Source organism: Lissotriton vulgaris, chromosome 5 (genome assembly GCF_964263255.1).
Source record: "Lissotriton vulgaris chromosome 5, aLisVul1.2, whole genome shotgun sequence".
NCBI lineage: Eukaryota > Metazoa > Chordata > Amphibia > Caudata > Salamandridae > Lissotriton > Lissotriton vulgaris.
In genome coordinates this window covers 559528918-559555309 of record NC_141693.1, presented here as the reverse complement: position 1 = coordinate 559555309, position 26392 = coordinate 559528918, and the positions used below count along the sequence as shown (strand labels likewise).

General features: G+C 43.0%; 1 pseudogene across 1 annotated transcript; it reads left to right on the top strand.

The window, feature by feature from the left end:
• The first annotated feature begins 995 nt into the window (after positions 1-995).
• LOC147711262 (uncharacterized) lies at positions 996-24834 on the top strand (annotated as a pseudogene). Its single transcript, XR_015295583.1, has 4 exons — positions 996-1059; positions 15384-15577; positions 23915-23965; positions 24571-24834. The product of XR_015295583.1 is annotated as an uncharacterized LOC147711262 (transcript).
• Positions 24835-26392: the final 1558 nt, after the last annotated feature.

Genomic DNA, 26392 nt, shown 5'->3' with positions numbered 1-26392 from the left:
TGCATAGTGGATAGGGGTTTGAAGCTGTCCTTGTGCTAAGGTCTGGCTCAGTGCATCAGTACTTGGGTACTGACTGAATAATTACAGCTCTGCAATAAGAGTGCCTCAGTGAATTTATAAGTGGTTGGGTTGTGGCGCAGTGAATAGATTAGTACATGGTGCTGAATGGGTCACTACAGGAGTACAAGGGGAGTGACATGGTGTTTGCTCGAAGTTTATGGATACTGACTAGGGAATTGAAGGTGTGAAAGACAAGTATGTTGGTGGTTAGAAGACTGCATGCATAGTTGATAGAGGTTTGAAGCAGTCCTTGTGCTAAGGCCTGGCTCTCCGCATGAGTACTTGGATACTGACTGAATGATTAGAGTACTGCAAGGAGAGTGCCTGGGTGAATTTATGAGTGGTTGGGTTTGGTGCAGTGAATAGATTAGTAAATGGTGCTGAATGGGTTACTAGAGAAGTACAAGGGGAGTGACAGGGTGTTTGCTCTAAGTGTAAGGATACTGACTAGGGAATTGAAGGTTTGAAAGACAAGTGGGTACATTGTTAGAGGACTGCATGCATAGCAGATAGGAGTTTGAAGCAGTCCATGTGCTAAGGCCAGGCTCGCTGCATAAGAAATTGGATATTGACTTAATTATTAGAGTACTGCAAGCAGTGCGCCTGGGTGAATTTATAAGTGGTTGGGTTTTGGCGTAGTGAGTGGATTAGTGCATGGTGCTGAATAGGTCATTGGAGGAGTGCTAGGGGAATGACAGGCTGTTTGCTGGCAATGTATGGATACTGACGGGGGAATTGAAGGTTTGAAACACAAGTGTGTACGTGGTTAGAGGACTGCATGCATAGTGGATAGGCGTTTGACGCAGTCCATGTGCTAAGGCCTGGCTCGCTGCATAAGTACTTGGGTACTGACTGAATGATCCGAGTACTGCAAGATGAGTGCCTGGGCTGAATTTATAAGTGTTTGGGTTTTGGTGCAGTGACTGGATTAGTACATGGTGGTCACAGGAGGAGTGACAAGGTGTTTTCTGGAAGTGTATACTGACTGGGGTATTGAAGGTATGAAAGACAGGTTTGTAGGTGGGTAGAGGACAGCATTGATAGTGGATATGCGTTTGAAGCTGTCCATGTGCTATGCCTGGCTCACTGCATGAGTACCTGGGTACTGACTGAATGATTAGAGTACTGCAAGGACTTCCTGGGTGGATTTATAAGTGGCTATGTGTTGGCACAGTAAATGGATTAGTACATGGTGCTGAATGGGTCACTGGGGAAGTGCAAGGGGAGTGACAGGGTGCTTGATGGAGTGTATGTATACTGACTGGGGAAATAAAGGTGTGAAAGACAGGTGTGTAGGTGATTAGAGGACTGCATGCATAGTGGATACGTGTTTGAAGCAGTCCATGTGCTAAGGCCTGGCTCAGTGCACGAGTACTTGGGTACTGAATGAATAAATAGAATACTGCAAGGAGAGTGCCTGGGTGAATTTATAAGTGGTTGAGTTTTGGCGCAGTGAATGAATTAGTACATGGTACTGAATCGGTCACTAGAGGAGTGCAATGGGAGTGACAGGGTGTTTCCTGGAGTGCATAGATACTGACTGGGGAATTGACGTTGGAAAAGACAAGTGTGTAGATGGTTAAGGGACAGCATGCATAGTGGATAGGGGTTCAAAGCAGTCATTGTGCTAAGGCCTGGGTCACTGGATGAGTACTTGGGTACTGACTGAATGATTATGGTACTGCAAGGAGAGTGCCTGGGGGAATTTATAAGTAGTTTGGTTTTGGCGCAGTGAATGGATTAGTTCATTGTGCTGAATGGGGCTACTAGAGGAGTGCAAGGGGAGTGAAATGGTGTCTGCTGGAAGTGTATGGATACTGACTGGGGAATTGAAGCTGTGAAAGACAAGTGCGTAGGTGGTTAGAGGACTGCAAGCATAGTGGATAGGCGTTTGAAACAGTCCATGTGCTCAGGCCTGGCTCACTACATAAGTACTTGGATACTGACTGAATGATTAGAGTACTGCAAGGAGAGTGCCTGATAGAATTTCTTAAGTGGTTGGTTTTTGTGCAGTGAATGGATTAGTACATGGTGCTGAATGGGTCACTGGAGGAGCGCAAGGGGAGTGACAGGGTGTTTGATGAAGTATATGGATTCTGACTGGGGAATTGAAGGTGTGAAATACAAGTGTGTAGGTGGTTAGAGGACTGCATGCATAGTGGATTGGCATTGGAAGCAGTCCATTTGCTAAGGCCTGGCTCTGTGCATGAGTACTTGGGTAATGACTGATTAGAGTACTGCAAACTGAGGGCTTGGGTCAATTTATAAGTGTTTGGTTTTTGTCACAGTGAATGGATTAGTACATGGTGCTGGGTGGCTGATTAGAGGAGTGCATGGGTAGTGACAGGGAGATTGCTGGAGTGTATAGGTACTGCTTGGGTAATTAAAGGTGTGAAAGACAAGTGTGTAGGTGGTTAGAGGATTCATGTGTAGTCGACAGGGGTTTGTAGCAGTGCATGTGTTAAAGCCTGGGTCACTGCATGAGTCCTTGGGTACTGACTGAATGATTAGAGTACTGCAAGGAGAGTACCAAGTCAAATCTTAAGTGTTTGTGTTTTTACAATTTTTCAGCTGGGTACTGGTGGTAACTGACTCTGACTAACCAGTCCTAGAGTCAGTGCTATGCTAAAAGACACTAAGAATACAGTTAAAATACCTATATACACTAGGGAACACTATGCGTTGGGGTAACCCTGTGATTAGAATGACCTCCTTTGTAAGCTCCCAGTACATAATAGGGCAGGGGGATTAAAACTACCTCTTAAAACGCGCCACAGGGCGCATTTGCACACTGGTGAAGAGAGGGGGGCTGAGCTGACATGTGCAAACACGCCCTGTGGCGATTTTAATATGAGGGATAAAGTCCCCTTAAATCCTGAGTGTCCCTTGGGTCCAACTAGCCCACCAGGTATCTCCAGTTAGCGCCACAGAGCGGAGTTGCAGAGAGGTGTAAAAATTGGCACGGCCTGGACCACCTCTCTGCTGCACCGCAGTGCAGTGGCACTTACTGGAAGCACCTGGTGGACTAGTTGGCCTCCAGGGGCCCTCATGATTGAAGGGGAGTAATTTCCCCATCTTAAAACGCAACACAGGGCATGTTTGCACCGTCCCCTCAGGCCCCATCCCCTCCCTTCACCACTGTGTAAACATGCCGTGTGGCCATTTTAATTTGAGAGATTAAGTCCCTTGAATCCTGAGTGTCCCTAGGGTCCAAGTAGCCCTCTAGGTACCTCCAGTAAGCACCACAGCGCTGCGATGCAGAGAGGTGTAAAAAGGGGACAGCCTGAGCCACCTCTCTGAAACACAGCGCAGTGGCGCTTACTGAGAGAACCTGGTGTGCTTGTTGGCCCCCAGGGGCCCTCAGGATTGAAGGGGAATTAATTCCCCAACTTAAAACGTGCCAAAGGGCGTGTTTGCACACGTCAACTCAGGCCCCGTCCCCTCCCTTCACCACTGTGTAAACGTGCCCTGTGTCCGTTCTAAGTTGGGAAATTAAGTCTCCTTGAATCCTAAGGTTCCCTAGGGTCCAACTAGCAAACTAGCCCACTAGGTACCTCCGAGTAAGCGCCACAGAGCTGTGTTGCAGAGAGGTGTAAAAAGGGGAAAGGCCCACACCACTTCTCTGCAATGCAGTGCACTGTCACTTACTGGAAGCACCTGGTGGGCTAGTTGGCCCCCAGGGGCCCTCAGGATTGAAGGGGAATTAATTTCCCAATTCAAAACACGCCACAGGGCGTGTTTGCACACGTCACCTCCGTCCCTGTCCCCTCCCTTCACCACAGTGTAAACGTGCCCTGTGTCCGTTCGAAGCTGGGAAATTAAGTCCCCTTGAATCCTAAGGTTCTCTAGGGTCAAACTAGCCCACTAGGCGTTGCAGAGAGGTGTAAAAAGAGGTGTGGTCTCTGAACACCTGTCTGTAACGCAGCTCCGTGGCGCATACTGGAGGTACCTGGTGGGCTAGTTGGCCCTCAGGGACCCTCAGTATTGAAAGATAATTTATTCTCTAACTTACAACTCGCCACAGGGTACGTTTGCACAATGGTGAAGGAAGGGGGCGTGGCCTGAGTTGACATGTCTGCAAACACGCCCTGTGGCACGTTTTAAGTTGCAAAATTAATTCCTCCTCAATCCTCAGGGTCCCTGGGGGCCAACTAGCCCAGCAGGTAACTCCAGTATGCGCAAGAGAGCTGAGTTGCAGAGAGATGTTCAGAGGCCACGCCCCTTTTTACAATACTCAGCAACGCAGCTCCGTGGCGCTTACTGAAGGTACCTGGTGGGCTAATTGGCCTCCAGGGACTCTCAGGATTGAAGAGGTATTAATTCCTCAACTTAAAATGCGCCACAGGGTGTGTTTGCACACATGTCACCTCAGGCCCCACCCCCTCCCTTCACCACTGTGCAAATGCGCCCCGTGGCATGTTTTAAATTGGGGGATTAACTCCCCTTAAATCCTTAGAGTCCTTAGGTTGCAACTAGCCCATCAGCTACCTCCGTTAAGCGCCATAGAGCTGAGTTGCAGGTGTGTAAAAAGGGGCGTGGCCTAAGAACACCTCTCTGCAATGCAGCCCCCTGGTGCCTACTAGAGATTCCTGGTGGGTTAGCTGGCCCCTAGGAACCCCCCATATTCAAGGGGAATTCGTTCCCCATCTGCAAATGCACCAGGAGGCGCGTTTGCAGAGTGCTACAAGTAGGGGTCGCGGTCTCCGGTGCAATGCCGGTCTTTTAAATAATGTATTTTTTAAGAAGGGGGGGATGTGTGGCCCCCCAATTTTTCTAATTTATTGGCCCTGGGCACCCCATGCCCCAGGGTCTGTCCTCAAGTTTTTTTTCTTTAAATAAAACTAATTTGCAATGGTGCCGCGTGCCCCCCCCCCCCCCCCCCCCGAGGCCTTAATCGGCCCTGGGGACCCCATCCCCAGGGGCATTGCCTTTTTTAAGTGTTTTGGAGGGGGGCTGTGTTGCCCCCCTCCAGGGCACTCCAACCCCCAAGGCCGGCCTTTGTTTGTTTTCTTTTTCATTTTTGGGAGGGGGGCCACAAGGCCCCCCTCCAGGGCCACTTGTAGCCCAGGAGGTCCCCAATCCCCCCGGGGTCCCACCGGCTCCCCTCGTCCCTCGGGAGCTGGCATTGCTTTTCCACATGGGAAGCTGCAAAGATGCAGCTACCCGTTTGGAAAAGCAATTTGGTTTGAATTTTGAAAGAGAGAGCAGGTTTCCCTGCTCTCTTTTTCAAAATCCAAACCGAGTTTGCTAAGGTTTTTAAAATGCTAATTCCTAACTATAATGTCTCTGAAACTTATGGTTTTTCAGTGAATTTCAAAGGTTTTTTAAATGCTAATTTACAATTGTAATAGTAGTTATACCTACTTTTTTTGTCCTGAATTTCTACAGTTTTTTAACTGTTTAATTATAAATATGTTATTTATTAAACAACATTATATATTTTTCTTAAAATTGCAAAAAAATAATTAAAATACATTTTTCACTCAAATATTTGTAATTTTTTTGGGGTATTATAATATATTTATATAATTTTCTTTTCAAAATTTGTTGGGAAGTTACATACCCAAAGGGTACCTACCACAGCCAGTCCGCGTATACTAGCTGCCATTTTGAAAAAGTTGTGAAGGATCCGCGTATGGTGAGTGACGAGTGCGTGTTTTTTTCAGTCACGTCATATACGTACAATGTTACGTGTGATGGGCGACTGGTATGCGACCGGTCCACGACATCTGCTCCCGTGAATTTGCGACACATGCGTATTACGGTATGCGACGCTTGCGCGGTGGCTGGCCCCATGTGACGTAATATACATGCTGGGGCGCTGGGTGAGCGACTCCCATATAATTTTTTATGTTCTAAAATGATATGTTTGTGTCTTTAATGTACATATTAGGGCAAAAGATTATCTAAAGTATTCATGAAAATAATATATTTCTACTTGTAATAAACTTATATTATTTTTAAAAATATATTCTCGAAGTTGCAACGGTTGCGCGCTTAGTGAGCGCACTGTGCGCGTATCCCATGTGACCTAAAAAAAAAGATTTGATTGGTTCATAACATTTCCCAATTTAATTATTGAATGACCCCAGCCATTTTAATTATTCTGTTTGGTTTGGAGCAGTTGATGTGAGACATCTCTTCTTCCAGAGCTGGTTTTGGAATTTGTTGGGTGTTTTTAAAAAATTGCATTGGAGAAATGGCATCTGGTTCGCAAGCTCCTCATCATTCTTCAGATGAAGATATCTTGGAGGACAATCCACCCAAGCAGATGCCTGAATCAGTGGTATGGAATTTTTTCACCTTTCCTGCTAGAGAAAAAAAGGTAAACGAACGAAAAGTCACATGCTTGCTTTGTGACAGGGTCCTGTCGCAAGGCAATGACAAGAAGTACTCCTGTGGAACAGCCAGTATGTATAAACATCTGCGGACCATTCACCTGAAGAATCTGTCACGAGAAGAAATGAGGCGTTCAGCAATAAATCTACCTCTAGGCATTGCAAGCACCTCTGGAGCGTCCACTTCAGCACCACCAGTAGACATTAGCCCAGAATTTGCTTTTCTGCAGCAGCACCGCACTAAGTGCAAAACCATGATACGTTATGGTGAACAGTTAATGGACGCTATATGTGCAGCTCAACGGAACCACAAATGCACTTTTTTAAATTTTTTGGTTTTTGGTATGATGTTGAATTCCAAAAGCTAACTGTTTACTTAGTTTCTTTTTTGTTCATCGTTTAAAAAACACAAAAAAAGTAAAAAATAGAAAACAAAAAACAGAAGAAAAAAAAAGTTCAGAACTGCCTTATATGGTTTAAAAAAAGAACTATAATTGCATGGTAATGGCTGAAAGTTTGGTTGAATGTATTTGTAGAGCATGATTGACTGAAAGAATGCATTAGTTGTGTATGGCGAATTTATTGCTGAAGATTTATGAGGAAGTACTACAGGGTAACACTGCAAGCCCTTTAGCTGCAACGCGCTACAGCACTTCTGAAGCACAGGGATGTGACATATTTACATGAATATGTTGCAATTCTGTGCTCCCTCTGCAGTAGCACACAAACTGCAGCCATGCTGTGATGCAGGCACCCTTGCACCATGGTGCAAGGATGTCTGTGTCGTGAGGAGATTGTTTTTGTGCAGGAAGGCTCAGATCTGGGGTGGCAGTTAAGGGGTCGAAGGGGTACGGGAGTGTAAATAAAAGAAAAATACAATTACCTCTTTGCTGCTCTGTCCCACATTGCCTTTCCTCCGTCAGCTGAACAAGAAGCAGCCAGGCTCCCCTGAGCCAATCTCAACGCTGTAATGTAGCATTGTGATTGGTCCGAGTGCCGTAATTTGGTGCTCAGAGGGAACTCGGAGCCTGGGCATGTTTTCCATCCAGACTGTCAGTCAGTCAGTCAGAATACTTTATTTCGATAAATTAATATCATAAAAAGAGAATAGTACTATACAGAATTAACATGAAATACAGTTACAATGATTGTACAGACTAAAAACAGAATTAATTTATACAAAGTTGATTTTACACAATGAAAGTATCAAACATTTAAAAACTCCTTAAAATTCATAAAAAGTTTCATAAAATTTCCTACAATGAGATCATAATGTAAAAAATGTAAAAGGGTCTTTCAGTATTAAAAATGGATCTTTCATCATAATTATCCTAAACTGCTATTTCATATTGCGATAATTTTTCCAAGATTTCAGCACAGATCATTTCTCTACATTTACGGGTTCTCATTCATGTTCTTGTTTCTAATCCTGACTGCCCCCACTAAAAAACTAGCAACATGGAAGATAATCCTAGGGGTCTGTAATAATTGCAGATACAAAAGGGCAGGCTTAACCTGCAGAAACCCAGCCTCCTTTAAAATAGGAACCAAAAATGCTACCCTTAATTCCGTATAATGACCAAAGAACATCAGGAAATGCATTGTGTTCTGGGTAGAAAAATTATCACAGGAACACGGAGTTGCATTTTCTGAGGTACTCCAGTTAGGGAAATAACCAAGGTTCAAATAAATTATATTGAAACGGAATCGGGTTAAAAAAAAGCTCTGATATGAGTAAGCATGGGCGAATTTTGAGAATTCGCGATCCGCGAATTTGTGAATTTGCGATCTGCAAAATTCGCGAATTTGTGCGAATTTGCGGATTTTTGTTTTTTTTCCGTGTTCGTGGGGTTTTTTGCGTGTTCGCGGGGATTTTTGCGTCTTCGCGAGCCGCTTGCATAGCGAAGTTACCCATGCAGTCGTTTATGGGAGAGGGAGAGAGAGATAGATAGATAGATAGATAGATAGATAGATAGATAGATAGATAGATAGATAGATAGATAGATAGATAGGAGAGAAAGAGAGGGAAAGAGAGAGGGAGAGAGAGAACGAGAGAAAGAAAGAGAGGCCGGATCTCTGAAGGGCCAGATTCCTGAGTTGCCCCTACAGAACATACAACTTTTTATTTTTAGCAAAATGCATATGAAAATTGCGCTGTAAAGGTCTCTTTTAGTTTAACCCCTCCTGACAACTCAAAATGGGTGTATTTGCCATCCTCTCCCTTCTTCCTGTTTTTTATATCTGTAAGTGCTTCCTGATGAGGTTTAATTCCTTGGACAGGTGCCTCGTTGCCTACCTGTAACTATTCTCTGACCCTGCTTCAAGGGTCACAGCAGGGTCAGAGAATAGTTGCAAGTAGGCAACGAGGCGCCAGGAAGCAATTAGCAGCAGGTGTCCAAGTTAAAGTTAATTTGTTTGTAACCCTTTTTTAAAAGGTTACAAAGAAATTAGGTTCAACTTTTGCACCTGCTGCTGTAACCCTTGCTTGGCTGAAAATTTGTGCCCGCTGATTCACCTATTTTACCTCGATTTCGCGAGATTCGCGGATCGCGAAATCGCGGAAAATCCGCAAATTCGCCCACGAAACGGATTTTACGCCCACTATTTTAAGATAGATTTCAGGTCCTGGTTGACTGAAAATAATAAGATTAGCCCTCACAGTAGGTTTTTTCAGCTCCAGTTCTTCCCTTTCCAAACTTAACATGTGTCCCATTGCACCCTTGATTAGTGCAATGTCCTTCGTTGTTATTTTCTCTGGAGAGAAAAAGAGCTCCGGTCTCCCTAGCTTGACAAAACTGTTTTTAATGTATGTCAACCACTGAATCTTATTATTTTTGTCTAGGAGTAGACAATCTTTCAGAATAATATGATTCAGTGGGATCTCCTGATTTAACCAGGTCTTCATCCAGGATATTAGAGGGGCCATTTTTATCCTATCTGAAATATAACCTTCCCCAAGTTCGTAGTGGATAGTATATCAGGGAGTAGACTGTGCCACTGAGAGGACAGATCTTAAACATTTATTTTCAGTAATCTGCAGACAGTCCGGGGAACAATATCCCCAGATTGAACTGCCATAAGTGGCCACTGCAAGGCATTTAGCTTTGTAAATTTTCATTAAAGCTTCTATGGGCCTTGCCCCCAAACGTTTGGAAAAACCCTGAAGAGCAGAGGTAGTTCTTGCGAGAGAGATGTTTCTATTTTTTAACTGCGGTCCCCAGTTCCCTCTTTCATCAAACATTATCCCCAAATAGGGGAATGTAGTAACTCTGCAAAGTTCTTCTTTTTCACAGGTGAATATTTTGGAATACTTCTTCCTAGAACACTTTCCGATGATCATGATCTGGGACTTCTTAGCATTGATTTTAAGGTCCAAGGAACCCATAAAATTCTCAAAAACATCCAGCAGGCGTTGTAATCCAACCCCGGTCCGCGAAAGAAGGACAGCGTCATCCGCGTAGAGGAGAACTGGTATTCCAAGTTCTCCTACACGGGGAATGTCAAGGGTGGCCTCCTTTAGTACGGGTTCTAAAGCGTTTATATATATCGTAAAAAGAAGGGGAGCCAGGATGCAGCCTTGCCTGACCCCCCTTTCTAAGTTAAAATGAGTGGTACATCGGCCCTCCGTGGTGACCCTGACGGAGGCTAACAATCCAGAATATAAGTTAGCCAGAAAGTTAACCAGGGCCCTATCAAGACCAATATTAAGTAACATTTCCCACAGCTTTGACCGATTTACAAGGTCAAAAGCTGACGCGAGGTCCATGAACCCCAGGTACATGGACCCCTCCTTAGCCATGGTGTATTTATTCAGGAGCAGGTGTAAATTAAGACATTGGTCAAGAGTACTCCTTTTTGGTCTAAACACATATTGCATATTTGACAGAACGGCAACACAAACGGGCACTGGAGATAACCAGGTACCCTGAGGGTATGAGAGGTAACCGGAGTATGCCCTCCCAGAAAGGTACAACACAAAAAAAATACTCCAGTGGACCACAGGTAGGTCAATTGAGTAAAGTGTAGAAAACTTTGCCCGCGGTCTATAAGGAAGAGAAGAAGGAGCTATTCGGGTGGTATAACTATATGGTTGTATCTAATGCAACCAAGTTTATTTGGGTAAATACAGTAATCTTGTTTAAATTACCCTCAGACACCCTAGTGGTGTCATGCTTCATCATCGGGTCACCCCGACCCCTACAAGTCGGGGTGGGCTCAACCACAGTGTTGGGAAGCTCTTCTGCTATATTTGAGGTGGGGGCTTTTACATAAGATAAATAAAATCACCTAGATAAATCCCCGGTTTCCCTTTATTATGGGGTCTATCTGGGAGGATAAAATACTGTATACATTTTATTTATACAAATGGGTCTTATCAGGATGTTATGGTCCTATGACCCTAGTGCCAACATGTTTCAGTCCTCTGTGGCCGTGAAGGTCCGGGACTTTCTTCATGGCAGGGGAGCCCCCTGAGTGAGGTAAGGATGGGATTTCCTATCCTAACAAAATGGGGAGGGCAGAGTAGCTGCTCCTCAAGTGTGAAGTGTACTGTCCGTCCATACTGCCAGGCTGCGTCCAATTAGGGAAGTCGGCTTGCTTCACACAGGACCGGTCAGCGTGAAGGTGGTCTTGAACTAAAGATCTCACCCAGCTGTATGCCTAGTTCGGTACCGGTCCTCGGCTTGAGCACCCAGCACTACTAGTTGCTGGGTGAGATCTTTAGTTCAAGACCACCTTCACACTGACCGGTCCTTTAATAATTTTACTGACTACCTTTACCAGGTAATTATCCATAGTGCTAGTCACTAGTGGTGTTTTGGATGATCTAAGCTTCGACATGTTGGAATACCAAAGTTATGGATCAGAGCCCTTTAGTTTGGCAACACGGGTATTATTACTTGCAAAACGATTGCCTTAACTTCAAAAGCGTCAACAGGGGCCACAGTACAAGTACAAAATAAATAGTCTCACAGTTTTGAAGTGTTCCAGGGGAGAAGAAAAAGAACCAAGAGCCAAGGTCCGTGGCCCAGCCAGCCTCGTTCTGCCACGGACGGCCCGCCCTCTGCCCGGGCTCAGCCCGGCGCGTCCCGCGCGGGAAGAGATAGAGCGCTGATCTTTAAGCGCCTCCTGGCGCAGGCTGATGACAGCAGTGGCGGCGTCCTGGGGTGGGGCTGCTGGGATTTGTAGTCCTGCCCAGCGGAGCAAAGCCCGGCCAGACAGAAGAGCAGTGGGGGTAGGTCGCTCGGCGGAGCGAAGGCCGGCTGCTACACCCAACCAGTAAGGGGAACCTCCAAATCGCTTCAGCGGAGCAAAGCCCGGCTGGCGTGAGACCCTCTCAGAGCAGCACACGGTCCTCGAAAGAGCGCTGATCTTTAAGCGCCTCCTGGCGCAGGCTGATGACAGCAGTGGCGGGGTCCTGGGGTGGGGCTGCTGGGATTTGTAGTCCTGCCTAAGCATGGGCGAATTTTGCGAATCTGGCGTTCGCGAATTTGCGAACTCGCAATCTGTAAAATCCCCGAATTCTCGCAAACGTGTGGATTTATTTTTTGTGTTCGCAAGGGTTTCTGCCAGTTTGCGAGGGTTTTGTACCAGTTCGCAATTGCGAACTTACTTGTTGGCTCGCAACGGTCGCGACTATGTTGTTTCTACGTCTGGTTCATCATCACAGGTTCCCAGCACCCTCTGTTTCACCACTGCCACCCTCTGTTTCACCCATGCCACCCTCTGGTACATCAATGCCACCGTCTGGTTCATCCTCACTGTAGATTATGGGGGGGAAAAGCAAGCACACCTGCCCTGCTTCAACTGACATGAACTAATTTGGGGTTGATTTATTAATGTGTCACTGTTTTAAAATTCCAGTCTGGTACCTGCTTCCTTATCTGTAATTTGCTTTCTGTTGCAGTGCAATTTTTTTTTCCAGGACCTTTGTGGCCTACTTGTAGCTATTCTATGAGTCGGCTGTGAGGGTCAAAGCAGGGTCATAGAATTGTTGCAACTAGCAACTGAACTCTGGAGTGGCCCCAGTCAGGAAGCACTACAGGGAATGGTTACTATTACTAATGATGAGTTTGAACTTTTGCACCTGCTGAATACTTTCAGTTTTGCAAAACTCGTTTTTCTGCAGAACAGCAACTGTAATGCCCCAAACAAACATAGGCAACTGAACTCTGGAGGGGCCCCTCAGGAAGTACTACAGGGAATGGTTACTAATGATGAGTGAACTTTTGCACCTGCTGAGTGCTTTCAGTTTTGCAAAACTCGTTTTTCTGCAGAACAGCAACTGTAATGCCCCAAACAAACTTACTTGTGAAAGTTGATTTCTAATCCAAAAGTGATCCAAAGAAAGTCAAAAGGCCTCAAATCCAAAAAAGTGCAGGCAAATGTCAACCTGAGGAGTTATTCTGATAAAAATCATCATTTTCAGAAGGTCTATGCTGCTTGCTAGTGGATTTCTTGTGCAGAATTGCAAATTTTGTAATTTCGCGAGTGCGAGATTGTTGCTGCCCGCCGAACCTACATGTTCGCAATTGCGAACTCCTGCGATGCGTCGCCAAACTCCTGCGGGATCCCGCAGCAAGATCCAAAATGGTGCAGCACTCGCAAAATATCGAGAAAAACAACTCGGCAAACGCTGAATGACAGCAAGTGAACGCCGCCCGCCGCAATATTGTATCACCAAGAAAAAAAATCCGCTGCGTGCGAATTTGCGGATTTTTGGTAAATTAGCGAGAGTTCGCGGATTGCGAATTTGCCGAATATCCGCAAAATCCACGAGCGGGACGGATTGTCTGCCCATGCTTCCTGCCCAGCGGAGCAAAGCCTGGCCAGACAGGAGAGCAGTGGGGGTAGGTCGCTCGGCGGAGCAAAGCCCGGCCGCTACACCCAAACAGTAAGGGGAGCCTCCAAAGTGCCTCAGCGGAGCAAAGCCCGGCCGGCATGAGACCCTCTCAGAGCAGCACACGGTCCTCGAAAGAGCGCTGATCTTTAAGCACCTCCTGGCGCAGGCTGATGACAGCAGTGGCGGCGTCCTGGGTGGGGCTGCTGGGATTTGTAGTCCTGCCCAGCGGAGGAAAGCCCGGCCAGACAGGAGAGCAGTGGGGGTAGGTCGTTTGGCGGAGCAAAGCCCGGCCGCTACACCAAACCAGTAAGGGGAGCCTCCAAATCACCTCAGTGGAGACAAGCCCGGCCGGCGTGAGACCCTCTCAGAGCAGCACACGGTCCTCGAAAGAGCGCTGTTCTTTAAGCACCTCCTGGCGCAGGCTGATGACAGCAGTGGCGGCGTCCTTGTTGGGGCTGCTGGGATTTGTAGTCCTGCCCAGCGGAGGAAAGCCCGGCCAGACAGGAGAGCAGTGGGGGTAGGTTGCTTGGTGGAGCAAAGCCCGGCCGCTACACCAAACCCATAAGGGGAGCCTTCAAATCGCCTCAGCGGAGCAAAGCCAGGCCGGCGTGAGACCCTCTCAGTAATGCAGCCTGGGTGAAGAACATGCTAAGTGTCATGACTGTTTGGCCGGCCCTAGACAGCCGACTCAAAGCACCATGAGCACTTCAGTGTGCCCCCCACTTTTCCCCTGCCTTGCTCTATGAGCAGAGCAGCCTCCATGCTGCCGGGGCAGGAACAAGTAAAATAATAATAATATCACATTATCATCATTTTATTTTTCCTTTTCTTCACTGCTGCAATGCAGTGTGGCAACACTCAGCTTTAGAGAAGGAGACCCCACTGTTAGAATCCCCTTTTTCTCAGCCTTCGCTTGACTGATCGCCACAAAACATTCCTAGCAGGAGCTGAGGTAGATTAATCTTTTTTTGAAAACTTTCTAGTATATGACCTTTATCTTTGGATATTGGCACCAACATCTATTTCATGTAACTAGTGCTGGGCTTTGACTGGGAATGTGTAAAGAGCTCCTTATAACCTACGCTTGTACTACAATAAGAGGTGTAATCAAGTGTCACTGAGCATTGCATGTTCTTATTATGTTAGAGTTTGATGTCACTTCCATATCAGGAGGTATAAACACTTCAGTTCTGAATACTTTAAGTTTTCCATGTCATTGCTGTGATACCCTTATGGATATGCATCATGCTGAGTATAGAGTATATATAGACATGTACATGCAGAACAAAATCTGGGGAAAATGCTGTGAACGAAGGTATGCTGCTAACGACTATGACGACCAATTATTCTAATTAAAGAGATGTTTTTTCAGTATTTCGCCTTACTCTTTAAGACTGATCCAGCGTGTTACCAGCAACAGGTATCTAACACTACATACTCATCTGGGCCCATAATTTCATTCACAACACACTGGCAATAACTGCTGGGGTCAAGTTTTGTAATTCTCTATATTAGTTATCTCTATTCCCTAACTAATTTTTCACTGATCAAAGAGTTCTTTCCTCTGGTCAATGGACCATTTGTTGAACTAGTTGATGGTGAAATGACATGAGATTTCAATATACTTACACATTGGAAATAATCACTCGTGTGTTAACACAATCTGGGTCTTAAACTCCAACAAGCCCCACTAGCCATGCATAACTAACCTGCCACAAGCTCAATGTTCTCACCCTACCTTTTAGGGAGTCCAAAAACATCCATTGGTGTCACTCTGCCCCCTTGTATTCACATTGGCTCAGCAGGTCCTTAGCATGGAAATGATTTGCTTCTCATAAACACAGAAGCAGACAGTTCCAATCAAGACTGAACTGCATAACCAGAAAATGCAACAGATAGAATCCCTAGATGTGAATGAAATGATTCCATATAAAAAAAGTCACCATGAAACCTGAGTCAGTATTTTTATGAGAGCAAACTAAATGGGTGTGGGTGATTTTATTGGGTACGAATCACCCTAATGTCAGGGTGAAAGAACTACAAATTGCAAAACAAAATAACAGTCGAATAATTATAATGTGCGGGTTCATAGAAACTGCAACAAATGACAAGGCAAGCCCTAGTTATGAACTGCCACTGACCAGGGTATAAAAGCAGCACCTTTGGACAGCCAGGCTATCGATCAGACAACCAGTCTTTCTGTGTTTCTTCCTCAAGTAGCAGTGCCACACGGAGCTCGAGAGAGCCATGTCTGCCAAGGGCGGAGGACACCACCACCACCATCACCAGAACACACAGTGCAATGATCCCTGCCAACAGACAACCCCCTGCCAGGACCGTAAGTGATAGCTTGCTTACAAATTATTCTCCTAAATTGACTTATCATTCTAAGGAAAACATACAGCTTTGGGTGCTTTAATACAAATACTTGCTAGGGGTTCAATACACAAAGGTATTGATAGAGAGACTAGTTGGGGAGCAACAGAGTAATCAATGTTCTTTGAGGGGATTAATAGACAACTCAAGTTCATATAGGTCAAGTGGATTTTGCATTTTTGTATTGCAAATAAATTACATTGCCACATACTTATGGCTGGAGAGATTGCTTGATTTAGTTAGGCCTGCACAATTTTTCGTCAAGTGCTGAATACAGGATTAGTGCACACGTCCCAGAGATCCAAAGTCAACAGCTTAGCTATAAGACGACAACTCCAAACTGGGGCCCAGATTTGCAAACAATTTGGGTTGGGTTTGTGTTACATCCTAAAGTAAGCCAGACACAAATGTTATAGTGGGATTTACAATCCAAATCAAATTGTGGTTTGTGTTGGATTTTACCCCAAAGTTATGGAAAGCAGGGCAATGCACTGCCCTATGTTGCTTTGCCTCAAGGGTTTGTTGTATGAGTCAAGAATGGGTGCTACAATGGAACCCCTTAGGTGTTTAGATAGAAATCCCTATCTAGAAAGAATTGTGGACATGGATTTGCGCCAAAATCCTGTGCCCTCTCAAGGCAGGATTAACAAGGAGAGATATATTCATGTATCCTCTTTTTACCACTTTGCATGTTTGCTGTATTATACACCACCAATGCAATGTGGGAAATTCCTTAAAGCATAGTTTTTGTTTGGGAAGTTTATCTATGTTGAGGCACTGAAGAAAAAAGTGCGCTAGCGCGGGAAGAGAGCACAGAGCAGTGTCATATCTTAGCTGATAGAGCGCTGTTCTGCTCTCTCACATTCACACAAACCAGTGCACCAGCTTGTCTTGCTGCTCTGCATTACATGGCTTTTATGTAACTCTGAGTCATAATCTATTGACTGGCAAAAAATGGAAATGACTGAACATTGATTCTTCAGTGCTGCTCAGTAGTCTTTTTTGATAAAGTCTTGCTATCATCAATAGCTAATGTGTAAAACTAAATGCTAAGAGGATGAGCTGACCAATTCCTTAGCCTACCTCAGATTTGACTAATTGTCTTTCTTGTATTTGAAACTAACTAAACTTGGTAACGCAAGGAAATAATACTCAGATTTACATGTGATTTACTTGATATGAAAATGCCCTTTCTTCAACGTGGACTAGCAATTTATCCCACTGCCTATACTATAGCACACTAGGGAATAGTGATGCCAGGAGAAAATTACAAAAGTAAAAATGGAAAGTACCTTTCATGGATTTGGAAACTCCAGAGAATACAGAACCAAGAGGCGATACTCTTTGTCTAAATAAGAGAAAACATACTCCTGCCCTGGCCCCCAGTGGAGAAAAAAATACAATCTTAGGTGTTGTGTATACTGTGCAAATCCTTTCAAGGAGAAGGCCTTAATACATCATGAAGCTGACCACCCAATACACAATTTCACAACTTAACATACCAACAAAGCCAACAGATTTCTGACTTTGTGAGTATATCCGCTGAGATGGGACATGTATACTCAGTTTAGGCTTGGATCTCTATTTCAGAGAAGGGTCAAGACTAATTTGTATATGGGACCTGTCTGTAATGGCACAGTGAGCAGAGAAATAATGGAATCGATTGTGACCCATGGTATGAATGAATGGATTAATTAATTAATTTATTTTATTTATATTGCACAGTTACTTAAAACCATTCGCAATACAAATTACATACAATTAAAAAGAAAGTTGGAACAACCAGTTTAAAAAAGTATTCATAAAAAAAGCATTTACATACAGCACTATCAAAACATAGTAAAAGGATGAATTTATACATTAGTAAAATTCACGAGAGATTGCCAGTTCATTATTTTTGCAAAATTTCATACGAGTTCTAAGATTTAATACTTAAAATGACGTCTTCACTGGATAGTTACTGAATACAAATTATTTAATAAACCAAAGTCGCTTTTGTATTGCCTGGCCCCTCTTCTTCCATAAGCCTAAGTCGGAGCTCGGCCATATTCCTCCCAAACCTGGCAAAGTCCGTCGGTAAAATGCAGGAAAAGAGTACTGAGACAGCTTCTTTTACTGTCCGGACCCCAATACGCAGCCATATTTGTTTAAAAAGGTTCTGATGGGGTTGAAGCAGACCGGGACAGCAACAAATCGAGTGTAGCAGAGATTCATGTTTGAAGTTGCAGATTCTACATCTGATTTTGTGTTCAAGGGACTTCCACCGAGGGTTTAATTCGTCAATTGGGAGGGGCACTAATCTGGCCCATATAATGTTTTTGAGTGCTTTTCTTCCCAGAGCTTGATTAAGATAGGGCTGGATTTTGTGCCCTGCTTATGATGTTAACAGCCCTGGTGGACCTCTTCCTGTTACATATTCCGCTAGGTCATTTATGTGCGACAGTTGGAAACATTGTTTATCAATTGAGTTTTTAATGGCCAGATAGTTTATCGACCCTTCGTGCCAATTGTCAATTGCCAAACTCAACATTTCCACTGCTTTCTCCATGTAACATTGCCACGGGTTGATTGACCCTCCATAGATTGGCTTCAGCATGCTCTTTAAGCTTCCCGCTGGGGCTGTTAATACTTGATAGTAGTATTTTGCGTGCGTTCCCAAGCATTCTTTACTTTGTTGCGTCAGTCTGAATTCCAAACAAATTAGGCTGTTGCGAGTGTATTTAGGGAGTTTGAAAAGGCGTTTGTTGGACAGGCATTGTGCTTTGTCAAACACTGCTTCCATTTTGCCTGGAAATGCCTGCTGTGCATAACCTGCAGTTACCCTAATTTTAGCTTGTATTACTTTTCTGATAGAGGCTGTTGTTGGACTATGCATTAACTAATTTGGTTTGCATAGGGCAAAATTTGTTGACTGTGCTCTGGCCTTCATTTTGTGCAGATGTAATGTTGCTTTACCTGTTTCAATTATCCAGCACCCAAGGTAGTTGTACGATCTCCCAGTAGTGATGATTTCTTTGCCCACATGCCATTTCAGTAAAGCTTTTTTGGGAAATGACCGAAAATGACTACTTTCTTTTTTTGAGCATTTATTATAAGCTTGTTTCTTTCATTATATTTATTGAGGGTGACTAGGCCCCTTTGTAGCCCGATTTTTGTGTGGTCCGTTACCACTAAGCCGTCTGCATATAGTACTATTTGCAGTTTATTGGTCACAATTTACGGGGTTACAAGGCTGGCATTATGAAGCTTCTTTCCCAGGTCAGCAGTGTATAGATGAAACAATGTGGGGGCAAGTACACATCCCTGTTTTAGTCCACGATTTGTCAAGCACTTCTTCATTGTGGTGTTATCTGCTAACTTCACTTTGATCCAGGTGTTGCTGTATAATGAAATAATGGCATTGAGGAGACCTACTGGGGTACGCCAATTACGCAATTTATCCCAAAGCTTATGTCTGGGTACCCCATCAAAGGCAGCTGAGTAGTCAACAAAGCATGCAAAGACTGGTTTATTATTTTTGAAGTTTGCTTGCTGGCTTAAATACGACATGGCCATGATGTTATCAGTTGTGGAACAGCCTTTACGAAATCCGGTCTGATAATGGGGGAGGATTTTGTTCTCTTTAATTCATCAATTTAATTCATTCAGTAAGGTCCTGTCATAGGCTTTTCCTTCAATGTCCAAGAGGGCCATTAATCTATCATCTTTGGGGTCTGTGTTGTCTCCTCTCTTGAAAATTGGTTGACAAATTACCCTCCCCATGAGTCAGGCACTTTTGCTTTCAGTCTACATTCGATGAACAGTTTCGATAAAATGTTTCCCCAATATACTGGATCTTTTCTAAAGATAGCTCCTGGAAGATCATTGGACCCGGGTGTCCCGTCTTTTCTTATCCTTTTTATTACTTGTTCTACTGCAGTACAATCTTGATCTTTACCCAAGAATTCCACTGGGGCCTCCTCGTCTGTATCTGCACTGTACGAGGGACAAACCTCAGAGCTTTCAGGGTCTATGGAGACTGCTTTTTCAATGTAGATTGCAGCAACGTGTCTCAGCCAGGCATCTGCGTGTACAGAGTTAGGCCTATCTACTTTACCTTTCTCCAGGTTTGCTATGAATTTCTAAAGCTGGCGTTGTTTATGTGGTATTGAGAGCTCGTGTATTGTTACCCAATCTTTCTATATTTTATCTCGTTTAAGTGACCATAGCAGATATTTGCGCTTTTAGATAAGTCTTTACACCTCTTCCTTGTTTCTTGGGTTCCTGCAATTGTTTGTGCTCTTTTTGCCCTCTTTAGCTTACGTATTATTGTGATTAGTTTTATGTTGTTATGTCTAAGTTGTGAAGTGTACATTGTAGGCTGACGTTATGGTTGTTGACAAGTATAGCTTTTAGAGCTGCAATCCTCCTCGTCCAATTTTACACAGTAGGTGGATTTCCAGGATGCTTATCTTTGCACCCTTGTTTTTCTTTCCATGCGTTTAACAGTCTTGCCTGATGCATATTCCATTTTAGCCTTCTAACTGGAGTGTGTTCTTCAATCCCTGTCGAACCTGATACTAATGCTGCTCGTTACCTCTGTGTAATGCCAGAATTTAGTTCCACCTGCAACAATTTTTGATCACTAGTTACATGTTTTTCATCATCAAACTTGACCTTTTTCTGAATGAGCAGGCTGCATAGAAAGATGTTATCAATTGTGGGACAGTTCTTAAATGTGTCAGTAATAGAATGCTTGGAATCCAGACTTTTCCAGGTTTCACTGGCGGACTGTAAGTCATACTTTTGCAAAGAGGAATCGAAAACTCTTTCAGAGCTGGTTAGACATAACCTATCATTCTTATATGTTCCCAGGTGGTGCAGATTAAAGTCTCCTACAATCACTTTAGCCGATAGCACGTTAGAATAAAACATTTCCTTTATTAAAGTTATATTTTTAGTATCATCCAATTTTTTCTGACCATATGCGTTTAGGCATAGGTTTATAACTAGGATTGGGGCACTATCATCTCTGTCCCTTTCTCTCTCTATTACGAGCGCCTGTAAGACATCTGACTCAATTTTTACCCTTTTTACTGTTATCTGTTTTAAAAGTTTTACGTAAATCGAGATACCCCCTGAAGGTCTACCAAACCGATTGTGTTTGGTTGTTAGTTTATGACAAGCAGCATAGCCTTCAAGATGTACATAATCTGTGGCCCAGGTCTCTTGTCGGCATACGATGTCTCCTTCCTGCAGAATTTTTGTGGCTGTTTTGTGTTTAAGTGCTTTACGTATTCCTGCCACATCCCAAGAGATAATTTTGGGGTTGGAAAGTGATTTATGATTATTGGAGGTTGTACTGGCCGTTTCTGATGTTATCGATTTTGCAGTGGGCTACACTTGTGGATTCCATGGAGTGTTTAATGTGACCACTTGGACATCAGGAATAAATAGTGCAACTTTGTAACTCTCTGCTTATCCTACTGAATTGATCGTTCATTTGCATTTTCAGTAGCCCATTGTCTTTTACAATTCTACTTATGGTCATATCCTCCTGTCTCCTAACTGATATGGTTCATTTCTTATAGTTTTTGTCCAAATGTATTTTTAATGTGCCTCGCAGGATCTCTTGTGAGTGCTCTTTCAAAATTGTTGAACAGTTTGTTATGTTTACCCGCTGCAGTAGAATTGATAGGTACTTTTCTTGTTCTGGTGCATTTACACCAATACCCCAATTTTTAAAGATATCTTTTTCTCTAAGCACAGCTTCAGACATATGTTGGTTTAACCAGATCACTATGGTATCTTCTTTACTGATGTCTTCGTCTTTTGATTCAAATTGAACACAAACTATATCCTCACTTTTTATGTGAGACAGTGAGGGTATGTGTTGAAGGAGCCATAGTAAATTCCCCCGTTCATTGATTTGTGTTTCCCCCTCGATTTGTATGCGGTTGAAAAATAGTTTTACACCTATTTCTAGCATGAATGAAGGTTGGTGTTGTGCCTGACACAGGTTCAGGGTGTGGTGTTTCTTTACACTGTGTCTCGCCTGGTGCATTGTCAGTGTTAGTGAACACAGTTTTTTGATTTTTTTATCCTTCTCCCATTGTTTCCTTAAGCAACCCGTATTCATTTTGATCCCTAACAGTTTCATTTGTTATTTGTACAATTTTCTTTGATGCTCCACCGTTTTCAGTGGGTATTAATTCCTGAAACACTGGTGGGTTTGGTGTAACCTTATCTGTATGATCGTCTTCACCCAAAGATTTATTTTGTTTTTGGGTCTTAGTAAATATAGGGTATAGTTTATTTGATGCTTGCCTTTCCTGCTTGTGACCCAGAGTAATTATTATTGGTTGGGCTTATTGCAAATATTTCCTTGAATACTTTATGTTGTTACAAGAGAGCACGATTCTGCAATCTTTAGGACTTTTACAGTTGGCTTATGTACATAAGGCTATGGACTGGATAGACTAGGAAGCCATACTACACGGAGGAAGTCCAGAAATGTAACCAACTATTGCCTTTTCCTTCACCATTGCTTCACAAGCTTATTAGAGCCCTGACCAACTTTTAAACGACAATCTTTTGCGACCCGCCTAACTTTAATAGACATGTCTAGGGTGATTTATTTTTAATGAAACTAAAACATTTTGTGGTAGTATCATGTCATTTACAGACAGCATATTTTTAATTGCAATGCCCACTAAATTTGCATAGACTTACCTTTTTACTGTTATAACTATATTACACAAATGATAGCATGTGGAAATCTGGTTTCAGTGAATACTTATCGTTACTGCATCACCAAGTATAATATCTTGATTTGTTTTGATCCCATGAAAATCTTTGTTTCCATCACACTTCAGAATTACAAAAAAAGCTCCATTTCAGCTTTCCAAACTGATGAAATTGACTGGTATTCACAGTTTATTGTGAGGAACTAAAAATGACATCCTATCGTTTTTCCTTCCACACTCACTTTACCCCAGCAAGATTGTCACATATTACACTTTACTTTTCTCTCTGACAGCAAAGTGAGAGGAGTTTGTAAGCACCAATACCATATAAAAAAACATTATCAGCATTTTTTCAGAAGACGTAGCTTGATATTTCACTTTCAGTCTTTGAAGTCCAGCAAATTTGATAAGATAAATACAGAATTTTATAGGTATTCTTATTTTTTTATTGTTTGGACTTATGCGAGTAATCAAAAATCAGCTCCCGACTCACCAGTGGATCGTGACCCACCGTTTAGAACAGACTGTCCTAAACAATTCATAGATGAGGGTTGACTTCCTCCTATCATGACTGACACAGTAGGTAAACAGTGTTAAAGCAATTTTACTGGGACATTCTCTACAGATATGTGTTAGAGGTTGATCAAATATTGTATTAGTATTACGTTTCCAAAAACTATTATTGCAACAGATTCCTTACTTATCAAAGTGTTTTTCAGTAAACAGGGGCTTTTGGACTATCAAAACAAAGTTGTAGTTTAAATTGCTTAGAAAACGTGCCTCAAAAGCTATGATAACCAGATGACTTCATTTCTCCAATAATGAGATGTTCAAGTCCTGAGCTTTCCTTTTATGAACAGACAGTAATATACCTACCAGAGTACATTGTGTTGTTGAAGAAAAGGCCAAGACTTGAGCAAGAAGTTCTTGCTGATAGGTAGTCACAGGGTAACCTTATCCACAGATAATTCACAACTGCCACTGTTACCAATGCAGTGTTTGATGTTTGTGTAATTTGCTTTTGCGTAATTATGAGAAATTATGCAAAATTATGTTTTAGTGCAGGAACAAAAACAATCCTGAGAGTCATATTCCTTTATTTATGCCTGCTGCAGAGTGCAGCACACATCGAAAGAGGAAGTAACTAGAAGAAATAAAATTAATTCCCCTCGTTACGCCTCTCCTGGGAAGGTGTATCTGTTTGGCTCATTCCCAGGTCTACCAGTTCTGGTAAGTCTGGAATGCATTAAAAACCATGGCAGTTTCTTGGGAACACCCATGCAACTCCCATGTAATGCCTTTCCAGGGCAGAGTAAGGCAGTGCAGCGATTTGCGCTCTGTTGCCTTACTCCAGATGTATGGAACCATTCAGGGTCACGCAAAGTGGCCTTGCGTGGCTTCATAAATCTTTAAGGTTGGCATTGCACGTGTACAATGTTGCGTGGTGCAAATGTGATGCAAACTATCTCGTAAATAGTCCCCTGTGTGTTTAGGAATCTCTCACAACCAGTATGACTTTTAGAGAAAGTTAGAAGTGCATATGCTTACTGTGGCTTCTGTTTCTCTCGTTTCAGCATGCGCACCTGTCCAGCAGTGCCAGGACAACTCACAGAAGTGCGCTACAGGTAAGTGAAAGTTAATGACTGGAGAAAGATTTGCTTTGTTGTGCTTGGGGGGGGAGGGAGAAATTTCTAAATTGAAATTCTATGCATGCATATCTTTTGTAACCTTGGGACCTGTTTTCAGCACCCTAGCTCCCAATTTAATCCAATCATGGGACCGAATGTGTTAATGACCTTTACATTCAGCAAGGCATCATACAATCTAGCTGCTTTAGGGAAGGCAACAGGCCAACCAATGGGAGAAGGGTGGCAAAGTGACAGTTGCCCCTGCTTTCAACTAACGAGGGAAAGCACAAATGCTTTACGATTTTTCCTGATGACACAAAACATTCTGATCTCTTCCTCTGCGCGTGCTCACGCTTCTGACATTCTGGAACGTAGTGGTGACGCAGGGGCGTATGTTATCAATGGTGGAGCAGGTGCAGTGGTTCCACGGCACAGAGGCCGGGGGTCCACTGAACACTCATTACTCATCATCAAACAATGAGTATTATATCTCATCATGGCTGGTTCAAACTGTTTATGAAGACCAGAAACATTACACTGCTGATATTTTTCATAATTGTGTGCAAATTTCAATATCAATTTCGCTGCTTGTATTTTTTTAGTGGATCCCTGCAACCCATGCCTTCCTGATCCCTGCCAAGACCAAAGGCCAGGACACTATATCGGAGCCAAGAAGTGTTAATGGGCTGCCTGGCAGGGTCTCTACATCAACCACATGAGATGCCAGTACATGCTGGAGGGAAAGTTGAAATTATGGGCCATTCAACCACCACTTATAAGATCGGGTTTCCATGTAAACAACCTCATTCATGATAATTATGTAGATTTTATTACTTCAAAAAATAAAACCAGCTCTCTTGACCTAATATTGATTGTCGACTAATGGCTTTTTTCAACAAAAATGGAAGGGTACTTTTAGAATGGATGACCCGCACTGTGACACGTTGTTCAATATCCTGGTATTTGATGGAAGAGGAAGACAGGCAATTGTTTTATATCAACATGTCACAAATATGTTTTCCAAACATCTTAATGGGTGGTGCCATGCTGGCACGTCCCAGTTATTTTAAGACAATGCCTTGTTAAATTTATAAGACAAATGCAAATGATAGTTGGTAAGTTCCTGCCCTGGTTTGAGCTGAAACATCCAGATAGTGAAGTGATCATGTCCTTAGGGTTTCCTTCCCAACCCTGAGAATTGTTTAAAGAATTGTAGGCAAATGGCGCACTTTGCAACACAATTTGTAAATCTCTATACATGTTACAGATAATTCGAAAGTTACCACTTCAAACATTCTAATATTTATGGACTCCCAAGAAAGGGCAAATGGAGGCGGTGGAGTGAGGGTGGATTGGTGTTTTAAAGTATGCCACATTTTTTATTTTGACGCAACGTTTCCATCATGACATGGTTAAAAAGGTTTTAACTCCAAATCAGATAATAAGGATCTGCAGGTAGACATGGGCTCCTGTCATTTTTCACCATCAATGTAATACCTTTCTTCATTTCTAACTTGCACCTTCCTTCATTTCCGCATGCTGCCCATGTCATGTGTCAGTCATATGACTGGAAATATTCTTAGAAGGAGCCTGATTGGACAAGGCAGTTACACATATCTCAGGATCCCACACATTCAACAGCAGTGCCTTTTCTAATGTCAGGCAGGCAGGTGTATCATGCTCAGGCAGCTGTGCTACCATTCAGTTTCAAGACATCTATTAGGTTCAGATAGGAGATATATCACTTAGCTAACAACATTTGCATATGCTCAAGCCTCAGGCAGTGTGATTTATAGTAATAATAATGTGATAAAATAATATACAAATAGATCATGAAATGTCTTGACAACACATGAAATTGCAATCATAGCTACACGTTAGGTCGTTTTACATTAAGGAAGTGACTACACAACATAATAAATAGACGGACCTAAATCAACATGAACTATTACTGATATCTTGAATGTAAATGTTTTATGATGTGCATACATTTTGTCCCGGAAAACCAGCTTGCCGATTTGTGAAAATACAATAATTGGCCCCTCAAATACCACAAGATGCCATATTTTTAAAAATCAGCTTGCCATTTGTTGAAAATATTCTCCTTTCCCACCTAAATAGCAACTTTAACATTTTGAAAAATTAACTAGTTTTTATTGGGACTAAAGAATGCAATTTCCTAAAAAAAAAAAATATGCATTATTATTGTTCCCTTTCTAACAGCTCACATTCATGGTGCAATTTGAAGATCAATTCATACTGAACAACCCACATTGGAGAACTAATGCAGCGTTGTTCTTACGTTATATAGATGACATACTAGTCATTTGGAAGGGACCCAGGACACTGTTAGATGAATGCATGTCAGAGCTGAATAATTGCAACCCTAGGATACAATTCACTCATTAAATAGAAACAGTCAGG